The sequence below is a fragment of the Gavialis gangeticus genome, unplaced genomic scaffold (genome assembly GCF_001723915.1).
Source record: "Gavialis gangeticus isolate Ggan-Ray unplaced genomic scaffold, GavGan_comp1, whole genome shotgun sequence".
Classification (NCBI taxonomy): domain Eukaryota; kingdom Metazoa; phylum Chordata; order Crocodylia; family Gavialidae; genus Gavialis; species Gavialis gangeticus.
Genome location: NW_017729001.1, coordinates 28158190 through 28181326, shown reverse-complemented (window position 1 = coordinate 28181326; position 23137 = coordinate 28158190). Strand labels below are relative to the sequence as shown.

Below are 23137 nucleotides of genomic sequence, written 5' to 3'. Positions count from 1 at the left end.
TTTGCAAGCGGACTGTCTCCTATCACGTGCATGCACAGCCCCATCTGCAAGATATGTGATAGGATTATTTGGGGGAAATCAGTTAAAAATGCAGATGGCCAACACAAGGACATGCAGGTACTTGTAAACCTCCCAACCTGGCTAGGCAGAGGAGTTAATCTAGTAAAAAATTCTAGCACTCTCAACTATAGCCCAAATCTAGCTATTATCCAAGATCAAGGTCTAACATGTTATTACCTAAAGTTTAATTACACCCATAAACATAATTTTATAGTTGTAATATACGCATGTCTCTTGATTTGTGGTTATTTTTTCTAATGGTCCATTAAGAAATTAATTTTGTATTCATTATAATAGCAGCGAACATTTATTTAACTGGTATTTACATCAGTCTCATTCTATTCCATAGGAGCTTTAGTGTCTCCACGTTAATTAAATTACACCAGCAAAATGCGACATTAACAAAGAAACCATTCATTAGTGGCAAAAAAGGGACACCCATAATATTGTATCTGTGTAAAATTAGTAAGATTATTTTACAAAGACAAAGCAAAATGTCAGAGCTAGTTATTGTTTCCCCACCTAGCAATTGTTTGCAAAAATGCCTTCGAGAGAGAGAGAGAGAGAGAGAGAGAGAGCGCATAATTATTTTATATCTAACCTTTGCATCAGACCAGATGTTGGGATATGAAGCCCAGGAGAGACTTAAGGTGAAAAGTATGGCTCTTTGTATGCAATCCAATATAAAACCCATGCCCATGCCAAGTTTCCCTCTTCAGGCATTCTAGCTGTAAAACTATTACAGCAGCAGCCTCTAAGCCTTCCCTCTGAAGTGGTACTACCAGAAGACCACTCTAATACCCAAAATGGTAATAGCTGGGCACTTAATGGTGCGATATCTAGCACTAGTATTGCAGCTAGTCTAAAAGTTAGAGATTTCAACATATTGAAAAGGGTACATTTCAAAGAAGCATCCACTGAAAATGTATTTTTCATGCAACTGTACATAAAAGTTTCCCCTCCCTGGTCTACGCTACAAAATAAAACATCAAATTTTGTCCAACAAGATAGCACCTTACCTCGCTCAGGGAACCTGCTTGCACCTGTACACCAAGCTTTCAAGTGCCATGGTACAGCTGGCTAGTTCAATCGTATCTTGGTCCTTGTATGCGTCTAGCTATAGACATTTTAATATCTTCCCCGCCCCTTTCAAAGACAGTTTACTGTATATATGACTGAAAACCGCACACTCCACTCTAATGGAAGGAGTTTCAATTAAATTAACATGGATCTTTAAAAGTCAGCAGAGACTACAATGGCTCATTCAGGAAATGTATCTTTCCAACAGCTTCCATGCCCTACCATAAAGCACATACTGCATGCATTTTTATTTGTTATGAACTATCATTTTTAGGAGGTATCGAATCAACTCAACAGGCCAGAGGGCTGTTTGACTTAGTCTAACTAACAACCAATATTTCTTGGTAAGATTTTATGCTTGTAAGAAGCACATTAGCAGCAGGGCTGGTTCAAGACAACACTGACAGCTTCTGCAGAGCTATTCATTTGGATGCATACCTACCCCCACCCCCCCAAAAAAAATCAGACATCAGTGGGCTGCTACCTGCTTTAATTTATTTGACCCACACCTGCCTTAATATCTTTTTATGACAGAGGAGAAAAATCAGTGGGTAGTATGCCCATAACTGATGTAGACATTTGTGCAGGAAGTCAGGGAATTATATGCTGTAAGATCATTACTGAACAGAGGGAAAGCAGTTATATAGGGGCAAATACACTACACCAATGCTTCTCAGCCAGGATGCTACAGCACCCTTGGGTGCGCTTTGTGATCCTTTCAAGAGTGCCATTCAATGTTCGTACTGTTAAGTGTGCAAACATGATATACAAGACAAACTCAGAGATTTCAAACAGGAATCCATAGTATTAAAAGAGTCTCATCTGCTGTGATCTCTCCAAGTTCTTTGCAAGAAAAGAATTGCTCTATTCTTCTGTAGCCAAAAAACAAGAGAAAAACTAAAAGCTAGCATTTTCAGAGGGGTGCCTTGAATATAAAAAGGTTGAGAACAACTTCCCTACATGCTTCTCAGTCAGTACGAGCCACCATGGCAAAGCAGCACAAAACATTGTGCTGGCGTATCAATACATCCCCATCACGGTCTGGGGCACCATTACTTGGGGACCCCAGCAGCAGTGTAAAGTTGGCTTTTGGTAGGGTAAAACCACCTCTCCTTTTAAGAAGAAATACTATATTGTTCACCCTCCCAACTTAAGAGGCTGGTATGAGCTTGCTTCTTCACAGGTGTGATGTTAACATTGACACAAATGGAAGTGGAATAGCAAAGGGGATTTTTTGGTTAAAAAAATGGCAACTGTTAAAGGAACACAATCAAGAGACATTCTCCCACCCAAACAATATGCTTGCTTGGCATATATACATTTCTAGCTGCTTAGAGATCTCTGAACAGTGTCAAGTCTGAAGGTCACATTTTATAACCCTCTGCACTGTATGAGGCACAGGCCCACACCAGCACCTAGGACTCATGTGCCTCAAAACATCTGGACAAGTCTGGATCCAGATGCAAGCTTTTCAGCAAAACTGTTATCTTTATAACAACTGCAGCGATGATGTACAGTTAAGTGCAGCTGCCTAGAGAGACAACAGGTAATGGACTGTGCGAGTATGCAAAGAAGTGAAAAACAGATCCTGCCAACAATAAAGCAAATAGAAGTTTAAAACCAAGGGCATTTTTCAGCCAGTGACAACCCTGCACCACACCACTACTTCCTGCTTTCCCATCGCCTGAACCTCTCAGCATCCTGGAGAAGGCATCTTTGTCCCCAACCAGGATCTGCCAAAGAAAACGTGATAAGCACCAACACTTTGGTGCGTTAATTGCAGGACAAGTGGCCCCTCCAGCGCAATCAGGATGCTAGAAGAGTCTGTTAACCCTGCTGTGTTACAACAGAGTGATCAGGAGCTCAGCCACATGAGGGTAGCACTCCCTACTGACCTCAGCCACCTCATCGTATTGGCTTCTTTATGCACAAGAAAATGGATGCTGTCTAGTCAGCGGTAAGTGGCCTGAAGGGCTCACTTTCTCCAGGCAGAGGGAGGAAGGAGGCTGCCTCTCACTGGCCCAGCCTAACCCAGAAAAACAAAAGCGATTAAAAGGAGAAAAGAGATGCATGCAGGAAAAGCAGCTCTTAAAGCTTTGATGCCAGCTAAAGTGTCCTCTGAACATACCAACATCTACCCCACACTGCCACAGCCCCCGTCCTTCATAGCCAAAGGGTAAAACTTGAAAGCTGGAACTCTTACTTAGTGTCTCAAAGGCAAATAAAAATCCTGAAGGGAAAAAAAAACCTTGTTTTTATTTTTGATGGGGGGGGGGGGGAAATCAACTGACTGCTCTCATATAAATGACACTCTCATGCCCTCTCATATAAGTGACATTGGCCACTATCATTAACATTTCATTAAACATACCACAGTGGTAGTTGCATCAGTGCCCTTCTATTTTCTCCATCCATAATCCAGTTCTTATACCTCCTTGTTTATCTGGTTAGGAATCAGCTGTGATCTTGGATTAACACACTTTCATATGGGCAGAATGTGACAAGCCTACAGGGCAAAACTGATCTCTGTGGTCAATGGAGTTTACACAGGGGCACCTGTTATGAGGCCCTCTAAATTCACGTAGTAAACACCGGCAAGCAAATGTATGGGCACTTGCAGCATCCTGTCTGTGCGAGCATTAGATAATTACAGCAGCAACATGATCGATCAAGGAAATAAACCTCATACAAGAAAAAAGAGAAAGAAAAGGCTGTAAAAAAATATTTTTACCTTGATAGAATGTATTTCATCTTCTCCAGTAATGAAAGGGAATTTTTGGGGGGCAAAATAATAGAGTTCCTTGTTCACTGAGTAGGTTTCTAGCAAACAAGTTTTTCACCAGTCTTCTTCTAAATTGTTTTTCTGAGGTATAATAAGAAATGTTGCCTGATAAACTTTATTTCCCAGAAAAATGACAAAAAGCCCCCGGTTCAGAGGAGCACTAAAGCACATATTTAAAATTCTACTGCCTTCAGCAGATGCTATTACATCCCACTCAAGTCAACAGAACTTAAGTGTGTACTAAAGGTGCTGTGCTGAATCAGGGCTTAGGACTCATGAGCCCCTCATTTCATCCAGAAGAAATTAAAACTTCCAATAAAAGAATTGGCACAAATTGCCCAGAAAACCTTCTGGCATGCCCCGTTCCCTTCCTTGCATTATCTGAATAAATATAATGCGTATGAAGAAGAACAGAGCTGAATTAAACCAGACATAGTTTAGTCGGGTGCTTTCTTTAGCTAGCCCCACTTCTCTGACAACGTACCTGACATCTGATCTGCAAAACCTCGAAGCACAGAAATTTGTGGGCAAAAAAATCTAATGATTTCTTACCCATTTTCTTTTGGAAGAATGTGCAAACTGAAGGTCTTGGGTATCCCAGCCCCCAACTCCTGAGTCAGCCCAGAGACTATTGCAACGGGAACTCTGCACAACTAGGTCTTGAAAACCATTGTCCCCGCTAGGAACCCACACACTCCTATTTCAGGAGAGTGAGTTCTCCTACCTTGAGTTCAGGAATATAAAGCAAAAGATATCAAAAAGGATTCAAAGAGGAGGAGGAGATAAAACAAGTGGGACAACAGGAATGAGAGCAAAGTGGAGTTGCTTTCATTCAATAGTTCAGTGGTTCTCAACCTTTTTCAGCTTGAGGTACCCCTCAGTGAGCTAAATGCACCCCTTGGAAAATGCCAACTCTTTGTTTCTGAATGCATAAAAAGAATACAGCAATTCTTCTGTTGCAAAAGAACTCCTGAATTCTATGGATTCCTATTTGAAATGTCTGGGTTTATCTTGTGAACCATGTTTGTACACCTAACACTGCTAACGTGTAGCAACCCACAGCACCCTTGAAAGGATGTCCAGGCACACCCCAGGGAATCATGATGATAACCTAATTTGAGGTATTTCCAATCATGGGACTCATCGCCGGAGCAGACAGAAAAGAGTAACAGAGTGTATGTACCTTGCAGGTTGTGCCCACTGCATCAAAGGACACAAAACAGAGAGCAGATATTGGGATGTAACTCTGCGTGGCTGCCTTTGAACAGAACAAGAGAAGAGCCTAGGGAGGGACCTCAACTGCAGACCAAGCCCAAACATAAATATCACTGCACAAAAGCAATTTATATTTTGAACAGAACGAAACACACCTCCGATGATTACAGAAGAAAGATCTGTGCATCTTACGTAGCAAAAAGCGGCTCTTCTTACCCAAAGGCCAGTGTTACTGAGGGAAGGATGCTTCATAATTTAACCTGCATGTTCAGGTTAAGGTTTGAGGTTTTTTTTAAATGAGTTTTAAAACGTACTTCACTTTCTTGTTCAAATGAGATTCACTTTCCCTGTGTCTTCCCCTCAACTCTCCAATCGTGTTGAATTTTGCATGTTAGCTCAATAATCCGTGGTTCAAAGGAGTTAAGCAGCAGGTTCCAACTATCTGAATGAGATGGGTGCTGCTCTCACAGAAGTCAATGGAGTTTTGCTTTTGACCTCAGAGGAAGCAGAAGGAGCCTCTCCACAAGTCAAGTGATGTGATGTCAGAAATCTGAATGAGTGCAGCTTAAAGAGGAAATACTAGATCAAGCATTAAACAATGGAAAAACACACTCAGAAACCCATTCGTTTCCTGAGCGTAGTGTTCATTCTATGCAACAGGAGGCAGAAGTAAGAGCTGTGCTTGTTTGTACTACAAATAATCTTTTGCAACCAAAATACCCTAAGAGAAAAATACACATTTTGTTGTAGAATTTTCTATTGATTCACTATTTTCAGAACTCTTCCTCAGGACCTTCTTGCCAGCTGTTAAACCATTTCTCTCTGGATGATGTGGAATATATTTACCAGGTTTTCCTGACATGCATCCAGGACATCATCAGGTTAAGAGCAAATTTCTATCCTTGTGTTACCAAGAGGGCTTTAGAGGGAGGATTAAAAAAATATGAACGTATTTTAAAGATCTATGGTCGTTTTCCTTCACTTAAAACTCATCAATACCACTTTCTGCCAAGGCACTTACATGAGCTACAAAAAAGTTTCCAAACTCAGTGTATACACTTGCATCTGCAAGTGGCAGAGGCACTGCCAGACTGAGAAGGCATATGCAGTTCTTGGTATATTCATTTTCCTTGGGGAATTATTTGTACATGCAGCACTGCTCATATTGATCTGAATGATCTGCTTGTCCAAGAGGTGAGTCATTTCTTTCAAAAAAGGCTCTAATTAGACCATAGCCAGATAGCTATTGCCATCTAAAAAGCCAGGAATTCATAGGTCTCAAATTACAGACCTACCCTATACAGTAAATATCAGCATTTCACAAGATGAATTAAGCATTTATTCTGTGCCGGCACTCAAGTTATTATAACAGCACTCACATTTTTAAATGTTCTTCTCTGCCAAGTGTTGTTAATGGTCTTGGAAACAAAATGAATTAGTGGCATTATTCTTGGAAATGCCAAATGCCTACCATTCTCAGTAAAGCAGCAGAGATGTTTGTGCCCAGTACCTCTCAAGAATCTGTTGGACCTATCTCAGTTTTCATTTTGCACGTAGCCTAAAAGTATATTTGTTTTTTCTTCTTTAAAATCAAGCTGCAATTTGTATATCTGAAGTGGCCAATGTTGTTCCCCATTCCCCACCCCACCCGCAAAAATGTATATTCTCTATGCACCCTCACTTCCACGACAAGTCAACATTTTGGAATAGGGCAAATGAAAGCAATTGCGTCTTTGTTTTCTAACCTAAGATCCCTCATGCATGATGGGAAGTTTCATTAATGCTCAGGTGCAGCATGACATTAATCAGACAACAGAAATAAAACTCTCTCTGGCTAGCACCTGATGCAGGATAGGTTGTACTGATTCTAAAAGGCAGTGGGTAAAAAAAAAAAAAAAAAAGAGGAGAACATGTCATTTAGATGTTAAAGCAGACCACAAGATCTCCAAGATCTGGCCAGGGTTTTATTTTTCTTTCCTTTATTAGAAATAACATCAGAGCATATCGCTCTACCATGGCTGTTCATTGTTCTGGCTCATTGATATGCAAAATTCAGACCTCGTCTGGAGAGCGCAACTATCCTCACATGCCAGGAGTCAGGCTATGCATGCTACCAATTCTGAAGTAGGTCCCTTTAAAGTAGGCATTTTCTAAACTGATTAGCTACATCTTTGCATGGTGCCACAGGTAGTACTGTACGCACAGCAAAAAGAGCACATATTTTATTCTTCCCTTACAGAAGGGTCCTATCTAATTGCAGAGGGATGGAACAATGGCATTTTACAGAATGTAATACAGAAAAAGATCCCATTTATCCTGTGTTCAAGATAACCTTCTTGGTAGGACTTTTCCATGAGGGTTTGCTCATCAGGTCTTATTTTAAAGAAACTGGGCCAAGTCATCCCTGCTGCAACTTGAATGACGTCAATGGAGTTACAGCAGGGACAAAATTGGGCCATTATTTTTTTTTATGTCCATATGTTCCATATCCATTAAGAAAGAGATGAAGGGTAGAGGGGAAAAAGCTGTCATATCTAAAAAAATTATCCTGTATAGATGTTAACTCCTCTCTATATGTGGAACATTTTTGCCTTAGTTACACTTACTGCTGTGCTTCTATATGTCTGGGGAAAAGTTTGACGTTTGTAGCATTGAGCTACAATACAAGTTTAGCTCCAGAATATCAAATGACAGTTAGAGTTTCTATCTGGTTCTTACAAAGAAAAGCAGCAAGAAAATCTTAACCAGGAAAAGTTCTTTGGAAAACAGTAAGAGTCAAGCCAAGCAAGTGATACAAAGACCTGCCAGTAACCATTAGCTGATGTATAGTAAAAGAATATATCAATCATGCTCTGAATATCATCATCCAGTAATAAAGCCCATTGGGCCTTGTTCTGATCTCTTGTCTCCAACTAAATCCCAATGGACCTGAACAGAAGAATCAAAACTAGTAACATGAAATGGCAGTTTACCAAAGCACTATTGGGTGAATGCCTAAAAGCCTCAAAGGCAGGCAAGGTTCTTTGGGTAGATGTAATATCTTTTATTAGACCAACTAAGTAGTTGGAAAAAGTTCTTTGCAAGCTTTTGGGCACAAATGACAACGGGTGTTTGCGCCCAAAAGCTTGCCAAGAACTTTTTTTCCAACTATTTAGTGGGTCTAATAAAAAATTTCACGTCTACCCGAAGAGCCTTGCCTGCCTACATCCTCAGACCAACATGGCTACAACCAACAACCCTAAAAGCCTCAAACACATGTATGGGAGGGAAGGCACAGAAACAAGACAGAGGGATAAAACTTAAATAATACTAAACAAAAAACACACAATGTTTTTTAGAGCAGGATGAGCCATAGGATATGCCATACCTAATTGGGAAATGTTGGCCTGCAGTCCTAAAAATCAATATTCAGAAGCCTAACTGGCATCCACTTATATATATACAAATGCCCAGGATATTCCCACTGTACATAAGGGCACAATACCATGTATAAGTGTTTGAAGAATTGTGTCTTTATGCTTTTTATTACAAATGCCCTAATGCTAGGAATATCACCAAGTAAGCAGGAACTGCAGATGCTAAGCACCTTTAAATATAACAGGTCACTTTTCTTTATGTATCTATGTCTGCAAATGTCAGTCCCATGTTCCTAAACTAAATAATGGTCAGAAAGCAATGGGCTTATTTGTGATAGCCTTTTTTCCATTAAAGATTTTTCCCACAACAACCCAGCACAGTTGTTTTTCTTTGTTTCTTTTTCATTCCCAGCCCCATCTCTCCCCTCCGCACATTGGAATCAACATAACTCGAATTGGACAACATGCGACCTTGCCAAGCCTCTATTTACAATGTCACAAATCACAAGGGAAGAATCTATTCAAGTTTTCCAGCTGGAATGGGAACCATAGTAAAGAATGTGCTTCCATTTTCACAGCCGTGATATTTTACACATCAAAAGACGGAGGTTGGAGAAGGCAGAAGAGGAAGGTCTCAGTCCTGCAACTGAGTTCACAAAAACACACCCTGACATCGAAGACCTCACCAAAATTCATGGAGTTTTTGCATGCACCAATTAAAGCCTGTGACAATTTTCTAGGATCTGCTCTTGTTTGTTTTTTTTCTCCCTATATGTATAATTAAAAAAATGCAGAAACCCATTTTCTGCTTCTTAAGCATTTGACTGTAACTAGTTCCGGAGTTATTTCACCCTCGACCCTCCAAACAAGCATGTTAAATGAACAGTGCAAACAAACAAGACCAAACCTAACTGCAGAAGCTCAGCCAAACATTAACAAAGACAAGCCAGACAAAAGCACACACATGAACAAGGTTCACATCTATACAAGGTTACGAGCAACAGGAAACTGCTGTCAGTTGATGCTGTGGTTAGAACCACACCAGCCAGTGTAGTCAGGTTTTTTCCTCCCAGTTACACTGTGCATCCAAACAGTTCCTCGTGTGTAGTACTTCGACTGTGACAATGACAAGGGAAATGAAACACGCCCCCTTATTTCAACAAGAGATTTAAAAATGCCAGTCCATGCCAAGGTCAAACACTTGTAAAACAAGCTTATTGTACCTTCCTACTTACCTCTGCCCATGATAATGATCATACCCAACTCAATTGGCACATAACTGACTCCCCTCACTCCGAGCGATTCCCCACTCACCTCTCTCCCCCACTAGTGCCCTCTTTCACCTCACCCGTCAGTGTAACCAGGTAGCTGCCATACTAACCCACAGCCTCAAAATCAGGGGTGGGCAAAATGCGGCCCGCAGGCCAAATGTGGCCCGCCAGGCCATTCCATCCGGCCCATGGGACCCCTAAAAAAATTTAGAAAATTAATATTTATCTGCTCCTGGCTGCCTGTCATGTGGCCCTCGAAGGCTTGCCAAAACTCAGTAAGCGGCCCTCTGTACAAAATAATTGCCCACCCCTGCTCTAAATGCCTTGAAATTTGCAGCCATCTCCTGCTGCTACTTCTCCAGATGGGGTTCCACTCCCTGCCTGTATAAACCAGGCTGTCACCCAACTCTCTAAAGTGTTATCACCCGAGTCTAATACTCATTATATCACAAAATATTTCCTATGAAAGATGCTACATAAAAATAGATTGCATTGTATTGATCCACTGAGCTGCGTTTAGACTACTTGTAAAGTGCCGCCAATTCTCACGCCGCAGAATAGGGCTTTTGTTTAGTGCACACCACTCAGAGTTGGATTCAGTCCTGGTTTACCCCACTGCAAAGTCCCAGCTCTATATGGAGACAACTCGCTGTGGGGTCAGCTGGGACCACCTACCCGCGCTAGGGGCTGAGGCAGTGCACCTGAGAAGGTGGATGCTGCAGATGGGAAGAAGGATTGCAGCTGGAGGAGCCAGCATTATTTACACTTCTTTTCCAAAGTGGGGCCTGTGCGTAGTCTAGTGAGGGATTCACTTTCTCAGAGTACAAGGGCTCTGCGCCCAGTTAGTCCTTCCCACCCTTGTGCCTGCCCCAACCCATTTGCTGCGCAGCCCCATCCTCACCTAAATTACCCAGCTCCAAGTCCCACCCCTCCACACATCCTCTTCCAAGGAGAAGACATTAAGTTTTGTTGATTCTAGTGTGGAAAGGGTTCACTTCCCCTCACTGCCACAGCCCAGAAAAGATTGAGAAAAAGGAAAAAGGAGGAAATGCATTCACTCAGGACAACTAGAAGCAACAGGGTGGGAAACAAAGGGACAGGTCTGGCTGCTGACACCACAGCCCCTGCTCACTCTCTCCCAGGAGCCTCTGCCCTTTAGCATGGGTGCTGCCCATCGCTGGCTTCATGCAGCTTCTGAGGTGCAATCCCAGAACTGGGCCCGGAGGCACCACACCGCCTCCACATGCTAACAGGTGTTAGTGCCTCAGGCCCTGTTCCTGCAACCTCTGATGCATCTACATACCCAGGTGCTGGTTTCTCTCTGTTGGATGCTGAGCACTGCACCTCCCAGGAGCAACCCTTCTTATTCACCCTGTCTGGCAGTCTGGGCATGAACAGATCTGGGACTACAACAGCAGAAGCGCTGCACAGGTGAAGCCCAGTGGGAAAACTCCCCAGTGCCTGCAGGCATTTTTCTTAGCTGTGGCCAGCACCAGTCAACCCTCTGTTTGTATGAACGCTATATTCACACTCGTTTTAAAGCCTGTTTTTCTCCCTTACGCACTTCACCTGCTGATCCATTAGATGCTACATACTCCCCAGTGGTGTGTGCTGCACCATTTAGCTTGGCTGTGAGTAAAGGCAGCTTTTCTCACTCTATGAGTAAGTGACTCGAACCATTTTGCACCTGTCTTAGAGAAAAACACTCAGCCCTCTTGATATATTAATCCCCTCAGGCAAGGGAAAGGAATGAAACTAAGACCACAGGGCAAAATTAACTCTAAAGACAAGGAGAAACTGTACTCCATGTTCCTTTTGCTCACCACAGGTTTAGAAAATAATGTTCCTTTGCCTTTCATGGGTCTGGAAGGGAGCAAAGGTGCAGGAATTAGTAAATAAGGAACCCCAAACCTAGAGGAGGTGGGAGCGAGGCTAACACAGCCTGCTCCTGTCCTTTCTCCGGCACAGTGGAGGTCCCACTATGCCACCCACGCAACAGAGACTCAGGGATTCGCTCCTCAGGGGCCTGGTGGCTAGGTATAGGAACTCAGGAGGCAGTCTGAGCTCTGTATCCCTCCTCGCATGGATTTTCTAATAATACATTAGTAGAGGATACCAAATGGCTGCTGGTCTCCAGTGATTCCTGCCCAAGATGGAGAGAGACAATAAAAAGGACCAGATTTTGCTGTTGCTTACAACAGTGCACATTCAGGGTGTGGCTACAACATCAGTAATGCCAACTCTCATGACACAATCATGGGACTCCTGATTTCCAAGTCAAATTAACTCTGACTCATGATCTCCTGATAAAGAGATCAAATCTCAGGATTTTTTCTTTTGGCACGTGTGGAGAGCATCAAGCTGGTAAGGCTGTGGAGGGGAAGAGGCAGGGGGAGAGGAGAGGGGCAGGGGGTGCAGATTGAGGTCCCCACAGTGAGGGAGGAAGTGGGGCAGGGACTGGGGTGGATGGGGCCTCAGGACCAGGGCGAGTCATGCAACAGAGCAGTGGACGGCTGTCTGTCCATGTGCATGCATCTGTCTGTGCATCTGTCCTTCACTCCCAAGCCACAGCCCCCCCAGTCCTGCTGCTGCCCCTCACTCCTGACTCGCAGTACCCTGCATCCTGCCAGGTTATGCAGGGATCCCCTGCTCCCTAAGCTCCAAACCCCCCACACACACCCACAGCTCCCCCACCTTCACAAATAACCCCCTACCCACACATGCACACTTCCAAATAGCATCTCATGGCCTGCATTCAAATCTCTTGATTTTTATGAGTTTGTCTCATGTTTTTTGCCACGGTGGGGTTGGGAATACTGCAACGTGGTGGCAGTGTGTCCCAGCAGGAGCGCCCCTGAGCACTTCCAACACCCCAGGTCCTGACTGCACACTCCAAACCCAGAAATCCTCTGGGGAGGCTGCTCCAGAGCTGTCCCCAGCAGCTCTTCCCAAGCACACCAGCAAATGAGATTTACACTCATCTAGGTATAAAAGCAACTTGGAGCCCTTAGCCTACATCATCACAACTAGAGATTTATTCACCTTTTCCCTGTTTCTTGACGCTCTTGAACACTGAATTTTAGTCCCTAACAGCAGAGCATACCACAGAGGGCACAGTCGCTAGAGCTAAACACTGCAATAAAAGTTAGCCCTCGCAATCAAGGGAAGGCCACAGAGATGCAAGTTCTGAGGGCGGTGAGAACAATAAAACTGAAATCAAAACACCGCACCCAGGAAGAGTACGGCTGAGTCCACGTCTACTGCAGATCTCCTGCTCCTCTGCTGATTCCGCGGGCAGATTCAGCCCTGCACCGCGCATTTCAAAAACAAACAGAAAGACGGCTGACACCCAGCAAATACTCACTGGAAGTGTAGGAGGGATGCTCCACGAGGTTAAAGCAGAATGTAATTGCAAAGTATTATGCAATTATAAAAAGCACAAATTCTCTTCAGACCTCTACTTATTCAAACGGGGGGGGGAAGGAGAAATCTAGGCATCTGACTGCCTACCATTTATGTTGCTTGCCTGGGGAATTATGCATTACAGTCAGCTTGGAAAATTAAAGTGAAATCAGTCTCTACTTCATTTGGATTTTATTTATTTTTTGTATCAGCACAGTGTTGCATTCAGGCTGCAAACTGCCATCCTTAAATCCAATTAAAACATATATAAATTCATTGGTTTTTTGAAAGGAAAAAGAAAAATCATGGAGCACACAGATTTTCTCTTTAAGTGGATATTCCAAGTCTACATTTGGGGACTACCCAGCTTGTAGGATCTCTTTAAGTCAATCCACTTTACAAACATCATTGTTTTGGCGTGGTGCCTAAATAGAAGCAAAACCAGGTTTCTTATCACGAGTTCTCTTTCAAATGAGAGGAATAGTGACTAGATACTCCCAAATTCAGCCGACACAAGTCCTGTACATCAAGCCCTGTGACCACCAAGTATGGAAAATGACTTCCCCTCAAAGACTTCCAAGCAGCCACACTTGACAGCCTCCATTTTACAGCCCTTCCTTTAAGCACCTGTTCAAGGGAAATGTGAGCAGAAGTTAAGCCCCTTGATTCCAAGTGATGAGACGGTGCCCTTCTGAGTCATTTCCATTCTCCGTGGTAACATTTGAATAACGCTTTTTGATAAAACAGCGATTCAGCTGAACTGCTAGTACATACCTTAGGTATGAAATCTCTCTCGATGCTTCTGAATACAGGAGGGAGTCAAAGCAACATTGCTGAAATAGGACGTCAGTGTTGGTCCACATGTGTCAACAGCCTAGAGAAAATAAAACACACATACACTTAACAGCTGTGCCCATGGGAAATCAACAGCCAAAGAGAGGCCATGTTATTTCTAAAGTTATGCCATGCTAATAGTTCCTGTGCAAACAACGCAAAGCTGTAACATTTTATAATTGTACATCATAGTTTTTTTTGCAGACATCCCTCTGGTATGTTAGATATTCAATACATGATGGTAGGCGGCAATGAGCACCGTAGGGATTTAAAGTGCGTTCCAAGCCATGAGTCATCATCCTCTCTAACGCATGGAAATTTAAAAGAAAAAAAAAATGTAACGCACTGACCACTCTCATGTGTTTTCTCTGCATAACATACCGTAATCACAAGCCCCCGTGCAAGCTTCCAGTGCGAGTGAGTGGACATTTAGCATGGATGTTGCTAAAAAAAAAAATAATAATAAAATAAAACAAAACAAAACACACTGCAGCATTCTTCTTGGGCACCCCTGAGACTGGCCAGGGAAGCTTGCTTTAGGAATAGAGAAACTGGGCCACATCGGTCTATCCATCATAGACTTCCATCCACAAAGCAGAAATAACAATGACCCCTTTTCTTCTCTCCCAGCTTCAGACTGCAACTACTTGCCGCATCCTACCCCACAGCGCTGCCTTTGCCAAAAGTGCTGAGAGAGGTCCAGCAAGAGCTTAATAAAACAACTGCATCCTAAGGAACTCATGTGGCTTGGCTGATTAAAGCAAGCAGTCCATCTATTCCTTTTTAAGAGATTCCTTTGAGCAGGCCTGTCAACACTACCCTTAACAACTGTGGAGTATTTTTTAATGCCAGCCCTAGCACTGTGATTACTGGAACAGATCACACACTCGGCTTTTCAGAACCTCATTCCACCAGCTTCTTATTTTTTCCCCATTTCATGTTCATGCTCCTCCAGGTCCTTCCTTAATTTTGGCCTCATCTACAATTCTCTCTTCAAGGAAAAGCCAACGCACAAGCGTAAAAAAAGCTCCCAGAAGTGGGAAGTCCAGCAGAGAGCACAGGAAAAGAAAACCCTGCAACCTCCCTTTTCACAGAAGATCAAACAGCCACGCAGCTTCAGAGGTGTGTGAGGCTGGGAGGTATCACAGCCAGGTATGCTGAGGAAAGGAAATGCCTTGATTCAGCACGAAGTTTTACGTCCCCACCCTCCCAAATCAACTAAACTCCTATTAAAGCTACCAAGGGGCAATAAAAACACCTCATTCTCTTTGGTCAGGGAGGGCACCATGGGCCTTTCTGGCTCAAGGATTTGCATCCTGCAGCTGCACAAGTGAACTTATAAGGACTCAAGTGTCAAAGAGCAGTGTCTACATTTATATAAATCCCTGTGTTACAGATTCACAGAAGTTTAGGGCTGGAAGGGACCTCCTTACGCTGCAGGAGAAACAGCTGCTGGTAGCATGCATGCTTCACCAGCACACACAGGCAGCAGGGACAGAGGAGGCCTCCCCTGAGAACTCCTCTGTGTCAAGCCCAGGCTAAGGCAGGTGATGGCTTGGGACGTGTGCTGCCATGAGAGCAAATTGCACGTGCCACAACATGTTTTGGACCAAAACCTGAATTGCAGGCTACGAGAAAGCACATCCAAGGCCGAGGCAATCTTGCCAAGCACTATGGCACTCGGCCCCGGGGACCTGCAAAGCCCCAGAGAGGCCTGGTTATGCTGAACTGACCTTCTGGTGGTGAACAAGGCAATGATTCACACCTTGCCAAAATAAATTTGAAGCTGCACTTTCAAAGCTGCTTTCACATGTTTGCCCCAGTCAGAGTCACACTGGACAAGGATCAAGCATGAGGAATAGTTCAGGGCCATTAATGCCAGAGCCCTCAGAGAGTGAACACACAGTTTAGAAATATATTTAGTCCACAAATGCTTATTAATCTGGCTGATTCACAGATGAGCCCAAACACCACTTCTGCTTTCCCGGGACAGGTGAAAGCCCTCTACCAACAGCACAGAAAGTTATTTAGTTCAGATCAGAACCTTTTGTAATGCGATTGCGAGAAAATAGACATGTAGACTTAGAAACCAACCTGCCAATCCCCAAAACATGGCCTAGCAGTCAGACCATCAAAAGACCACAACCAAGGCAATACTGAATGCTAATTCTGGTCCCACTCTGGATTTCCTTGGTAGTCTCAAGCAAGTCACCTGAGCTCAGCACTGCAGTTTCCTCACTCGTAGAGGTAAGATGATCATGAGCCTTAGGTGTTACAACATTTGTTTAAGAACTCCCAAATATCTTGAAGAAAAGCACTATCATCTTTTGCCTTGGGACAGAAATTGGAGTTCAATTTCAAGTGCACAAAAGCAGCATGTTAGAATAGTTTCTATTAGTTAATAAAACTACCAGTACTTAAATGTGCTGCATGCATAAAGTGTTGCATTTTTAACTGATTAGCATTATCTCTAGTTTGTGAATTAATTGATTGTTTCCGGTCAAAACAGGCCAGATTTCAATTAGACTTAGGTATATCTGAAAATCCCAGTTGGTATCTAAATATATGTGAAATACTGACCCCAGCTCCTTTAAGGTTGTTTTTTTTAAGGGAATTAAGAGATCTCATGCTCTCCTACTTGCTTTTTTTCCCCCCATAGACTGTAAAACAGTAGGGCACTATGCTTTCCAATTTCCAGTTTTTCAAATGAATAAAGAAAATATCATATACAAACATTTTCTTTGCATCTGATCTAAACTGAAATCAAAAGTAATTAAGCCAAAGGTTTTCTGAACAAAGAAACCGAAAGTCCTGACATTTGGAAAAATGTAAACATGAGTATTTGCTTCATTGTAAAGACTGAAAATAAAAGAAGTTTAATGAGTACATGACATTGTAACAGAATTATAAAGCTTGGGCTGACATCAGAAGTCAGATGTTTTCCCCAGTTCTCCATCTGACTAAAACAGCAGTGCCATTTAATTCACCAAAACAAGCTGAGGGCTCACTGAAGCAACTTCTCTTTTATTTAGATTATGCTTATAATTTGAGTTTAGGTTTTACCAAATTTTTTAAAGTAAATTTGACATTGACGGGGGAAAAATGAGTAAATCCACTTTAAATTAAAAACCGTTATACACAGTATATCCACCCTGTAAACCTTAGGAAACACATACCCAGATGGTATCTTTTAAATATTCAGGCCTACAACCACTGGTCTTAATAGAGTTACACCATCTGCAAATTTCTGGGGGAAAAAAAGCCCAGTAAAAGAAGCACAACACAAACCCACCAAAAATGCTAAAAGAAGAAAACTCCCACACACAGTAAAAATGCTAAAAGAAGAAAGCTCACAACAGGGCATGAGAGGTTTATTTTTCCCATTCAAAATATTTACAGACTCCACCGATTGCCTTTTAGGATCGAGTTCTTTATCTGAACTTTATTCTCAAGGACAGCTACCAGAACTGGGATTGCTCCGTACCTTCCTGGACGGAGCCCTTTGACAGCCCCATACATTTAAAATAGGTTTGGGAAGCATCAGGAAACCGAGTCATGTGAGACGGATCAAAGCAGGCTGGAGCTATTAGTAGACAAATTCATATGTAAATACATTTTGCAATAAGGATGAGGTGCCACCCGGCAGGTGGCGAGTGGCTCATTTTTAGCACAAACGCTGAAAACACTGCAGTACACTAATAGACCTGGCATTTATCTTTCCACGGAGGCAGATTAATTATAACATTCTTTCTTGCTGGCTTCTGAAGACCTGTCTGCTTAACCAAGGTGTTGTGCTTCAGTTGTCACAACTGTCACCACAGAAGTACTTTTTATTGGAGGGATGGTGGTGTCCCCACACCAAACCTAGAGCAGACATGGCCAAAAATAACCACAACCCAACACTTCAAGACCCCAATTAAGAGCAGGGCCCTACACAAGACGGGGACAGGCCCTGGCCCAAGTAGCTTGCAATCTTCATACCCAAGACAAACCAAAAGGTGGTATGGGAAAGAGATGCAAAGGTGAAGTAAGTCCAACATCAAGCAGCAGATCAGTGGCAATGCTAGGAGGAAAAATCAAGGTCTCCCAGTTCACATTCGAGTCCCACCCACCAGGCAACACTACTAACAAGTTGACTCCTTAGTGAATCTGGCTTTTTCTTGCTTGAAGTGACGCACCATAAATTCCAGTCCTCCCTTCTGTATTTAGCGGTCCCTAGGGTTTCTCTGGAGAAATCTGTGTCCCAGACCCTGCTTCCCTCCTCACTGGGAGCATTTTCAGCTCTGCTACAGCCCAGTGGAGTGAACAAACCACCCCTACCACCATGAATCAGCAGCTGTAAGTTATGTGCTAGTATTTGATAATGAGGCAGGTCAACTAAGAAGCCTTGGTTTGGTTCTGTGAACTCACAAGAGTGCACACATCCTTTTGCAACGGGTAACTGAAAGCACTGCAACTCTTATAGACTGCACACAATGAACAGCCTGGGCTCTAGCAATAAATGCTGTCATTCCCACCGATGCCCACAGTTTACAAGTACTGAGCATGTCCCGTTTGCAAGCGCCATTCTTCCCGTGTGGAGCATCCAAGCTGCACAGAAGGGCATTCCCCTCATCTTATCGGCCTCTCCGCTGGCCCTTCTGGGGCAACATCAAACTGCAAGTAGTCAAGCTCTTGCCAAAAAAAAGGAATAAATAAATCCAAAAGCAAGGAGCTCTGAACATCTGGTATTCTGGGCAGCACAGCTCCCCAGCAAAAAACAAAAAACAAAAGGGGGGGGGGGGGTTCCACAAACTAAATGTAGCAATCAACACAGAAATGACGTGCACAGAAGAGGACTTAGTCAGCCCTCAACATCCCTAATGCCACTGCTCCCTGCCACTACTTTGGTCACAGCTTTAAAAACCAGGTGTGGGGACCCCTTGGGTTGGCTGGACAGTAGGCTGACCCCTCCAGAAGCTGCCTAAAGCTGCAAAGGGAAGTGAAAGGGAGAAGTGCTAAGTACCAGCAAGCCACTGACCAGCTTGGGGGTTGGGGAAGAGGAACTCATGCAGCAAAGCAACCTTGTGGTCCAGGTCCCGCACTCTGCTCTCTCAGCAGTGACAGCTGCTGACCCCAAGGGAGTTACTGCACTTCCGAGCAGGGATACAAACGGGTCCCCAGACTCATCAGGACAATCACGAACAAGAGGCTGCTCGTCCCTTGCTGGCTGTCAGGGTGAGATCACTTGGAAGGCAAGTATGACATTAACACAGGGCTCTCACCCCAGATCCTGGCCCAGGGATTCCCTGGCCTCACTTTGCTTGGGGAAGGAAGGAAGCAGCCTGTGCGAGGGTGAGAAGAGTTCTCACCCTGGCTCAGCTCCAGAGCAGAGATGTCATCCAGGGACAGCTCTCGGACTGTGCAATACTTCTAACTACGCTCAGCCTTTGCATGACACTTTTGCTCTCAAAGCTCCCCAGCAAGCATTAACACTTCCAGCAAGTTTGCACACCTTCCCGATGGAGAAATGGAGGCAGGAAGAACAGGACTGTCTGCAAGGTCAGCCATGAAGTCTGTGGCAAACTGAGGTTTGAAAGCCTTGAAATCCTGCCTCCCAGCACTCAGAGCACTTCTCCAGGCCCCGTGCTATTCACCTGCCCCAAGCCAAGCTTATGCCTGGCTCCAAGGAGACATGCCCATGGTGCCACCTCTGCAAGACACGGACAACTAGACTTTTAAAAGCTGTCTGGCAGCTGAACCCCCACTGTTGCAGGTCAGGGGGACCAAGGCACCTACCTACCCTCACAAATCTGGCCTTGTGTTCCTTCACATTCTGCAGACCCCCGCAGCACTCAAAACAACTCGGCCTCTCTTGTCTCCTAACAAAGCTCCCGGGCAGTCTTGCACTGCTCATACAAAGGCAGGGAGGGCTCATATTTAACATTACGACACACGGCAGTGAGAGCATGCTACAAATTGTGGCCAGTCAGCCTGCTCTAAAGCAAGGCTAGATAAAACCCCACCTTTCAAAAAGCCTACTGCCTCTACAGCCGTGGCCCCAGCCTGTTACAGAACCACAGCCACTGCTTCACAGGGGCCTGGCATTCAAGCAGGCCACCTTTAGACTCAGACCTGGGAAGGGGCTCTCACGGGAGTCTCCGCTGTACTGTAGGGCTGACGTGTACCCAGCAACGGAGAGAGCTGCCTTCTTGCTGGATCGGAGCTCTGCATTTCTGCTCCCTAAAGAAACCTCATGTCTTATGCATAAGAATGCTACCGCCCTTGTATATATTTCTAAGACATGCCTCTGGCTGGTTCAATGCAACTCCCTCTCAAGAAGGTTTCTTTTCATTTGACATCTATTTAATCTGCTGATTTTCTTTTAACTACTTCCTAAGCATTATCTCTGGCTTGGTCTCTTTACAGCAAACAACTCCCCATCAGCTCCACCTCTCCCCCTTTCCTCCAAATACTTGTGGCAATTTGAGCAGAAAAAGTCATTACTGAGCTACAGCATTTCAGCTGGAATAAGACATCTCAAAAAACATTTGATCAGGGCTTGACTGAGAAAGGAAATAAAGATTGTTTGGGTTTAAATTACACACTGAAAGAAGGCTTTACAATCCATTTGCGGGCCTTGATGGAAACCTCTCTGTGTAGATGAAACCCACCATTCATAATAAAGGTACAAAGCTTAATATTATTCTCCATTTATCCAAACTGATCAGTGACGAGCCCCATGGAACAGCATTTTACATAGCAGCGTCAACACAGCAGCTCCACAATAATGATTAAAAATATTTACACATTGCCTCATTGATTGCGGGGTTCTGCTTTTTGACCATCTGGCTAGTGGGTAATTTAAAAGGGGTTTCAAGCCGGGGGGGGTTTCCAAGTGGGTTCCTGCACAGTGTTTAGAGCTTGCGGCATACCTAAACCAGGCTCAGAGGGAAATTTTAATCCTTAAACATGAAAGAACTGTCATTTACAAATTTCATCTTGATTTTAGGGTTTTTTTAAAAATCAACATATTTACTCATTTCCTTAATGGAAAAAGGTGTTCCCCACACCTACCAAACTAGCAGAATGCATCAGTTGAACAACAGCATCTCATTTTAATGCAGCAAATAGTGTCACCCCTTTTGAAAACCGGTGAGTCAAATGGAAACATGCTACTCAGGTTTTGCATGATTTGCTTGCTTTCAGTATTTTATAGATGCAGAAACTTACAGAAACCTTCTTCGCATGCCTGCTCCTCAGTGGAATACTTCAGAGTAACTTAAAAACATTGGGCCTCTATAATCTATCATTTGTATTGCTCCTGGCAGACCGTATCTGAACACTAGGCCCCGTTGTTCAAAGCACTGGACAAGTAGAGATAACAAACAAGATAAATTGGAAAGTAAGCCTAGAAATCAGACATTCAAGACTCGTCGTAGAGTTTATATCTTTTATTAGACCAACTAGATTTTTGCAATAATTAAATAAATAAATAATAATGCTTTTTCCTCTAGGCCAATACGGCTACAACCCAGATACCTAGAAATAAGACAAGCGTGGGTGCTACAAACAACAACTTTCCATTGGCTGTGATAAAGCTGTATTGGCCTTGTCATGCAACAGAACTAATGCTTTAGAGTCCCATCTCCCCTTCCCCCAATTCATCCCATGCTTACCTAGATCCCATTTCAGATATTTAGAAATCCTGAACACCACTCATCCCATGAGCACCCAAGCCCACCCAAATCTGGGCCCATTTTAAATCATTTGTAATATGAATGAATCATTGTGACCTCAGACCTTTGGTCGTTGTCCATCCACCATGAGTTGCGAGCCACCCAAATTTCCATTACCAGCAACACTACCATTAGAGATGCTGACCTTGGGTTTCCAAGTGAGATTTGCATTCTCTTTACAACATACAGTAGCGTGTGGTCATACTTTAAAAACCAGCCCCTGCTGCTCTTTAATAGCAGCTCATAAGTGAAAAAGAAAAGAGCAGCACCAGACTGGTAGGAAGCTTGCTTAAAAATGGGATTTATTTCTGAAAACAAACAGCTTTAGCAGTACTTACATCATGGTTTAATCATATCAGAAGCTTTCTTACCTAAAATACTGTGCTGCTGACATCTTTGCTAGAAGAGCTTTGAAATATTTTCTTGAGCTATAACTAGCCAGATTAGCCTGTGTTATCAGAAGGAATATTTTGCTAATCAATGGATCATGAAGAAAAAGCACACAGAACCATAAAAATGAGGGTTGGAAGGGACCTCAGGAGGTCACCCCTGCTCAGAGCAGGAACATCTCCAATTTTAACCTGCATTCGCAGTTTAGACTACACACTGGTTTTGTTATGTGAACTACCTATGCAACCCTGATTTTCATCACTAACGTAGAGGTGTAGACACCATTACACAAAGACAAGGGGAGTGGGTGTGGCATGGAAACCCGAACAAAAAGACTGAGAAGGAACTGTATGGCATGCCTGCATGTTCTCCTGAAGGGTTTGATAACAGTATAACTAAACTAGGCAGAAAAAAAATAACTGACATTTACAAGTTTACTGCGAGACCTCTTGAAGTACTTAGTTGGAATATTACAATGCAGGTCTCTGAGAAGCAGCTGTAAAATTGACATTATGGGATTCCAGGTTCATGCTCTTGGTTATTCCAGATCCGTTTATAAGTTTAAAAAAATAAAATTATATAGTTCTTGTAAGCACTGCTGCTACAAATGGATCTGGGCTCTGAAAGCCAAGATATGCTCTGCCTCCTAAACCATCAGCAGGCAAAGCAGTCTGCCCATACAGCTTATCTGACAATTCTGTTGATGATACACAGGATAAAGCAGAACCCTGCCTGTTCTTTCAGCTCTACATTGCTAACAGGGAGCGAAAAAAAAAAAAAAAAAGACTTTTGTCAGTAATGCAATCAAATATGGCTCAAAGGCATGCAAAAATGATGAACAGGTGCTGGTAGGAGGGTGCTGGTTTTTTGGTTTATTATTGTTGTTGGGTTTTTTTGTTGTTGTTGTTTTTTTTGTTTTGTTTTGGTTTTTGTTTTTAATACGGCCATGTTTTAGACCATAAAATTGCTTTGATGCTGGTTTTTTAACATGACTCCTGTGGGATGGAGTATAATGAAAGGGGGCTCAAT

The 23137-nt window shown here is 43.3% G+C and overlaps 1 protein-coding gene across 7 annotated transcripts in view; it reads right to left on the bottom strand.

Moving 5' to 3' along the window:
* Nucleotides 1–23137, bottom strand: part of PITPNM2 (phosphatidylinositol transfer protein membrane associated 2) — a 219128-nt gene that overhangs the window by 181900 nt on the left and 14091 nt on the right. For all 7 annotated transcript variants that reach the window (XM_019507150.1, XM_019507151.1, XM_019507154.1 and 4 more), the window contains exon 2: nt 13941–14040. The gene's annotated coding sequence lies outside the window, so the exon portion shown is untranslated. The remainder of the gene's footprint in view (nt 1–13940; nt 14041–23137) is intronic.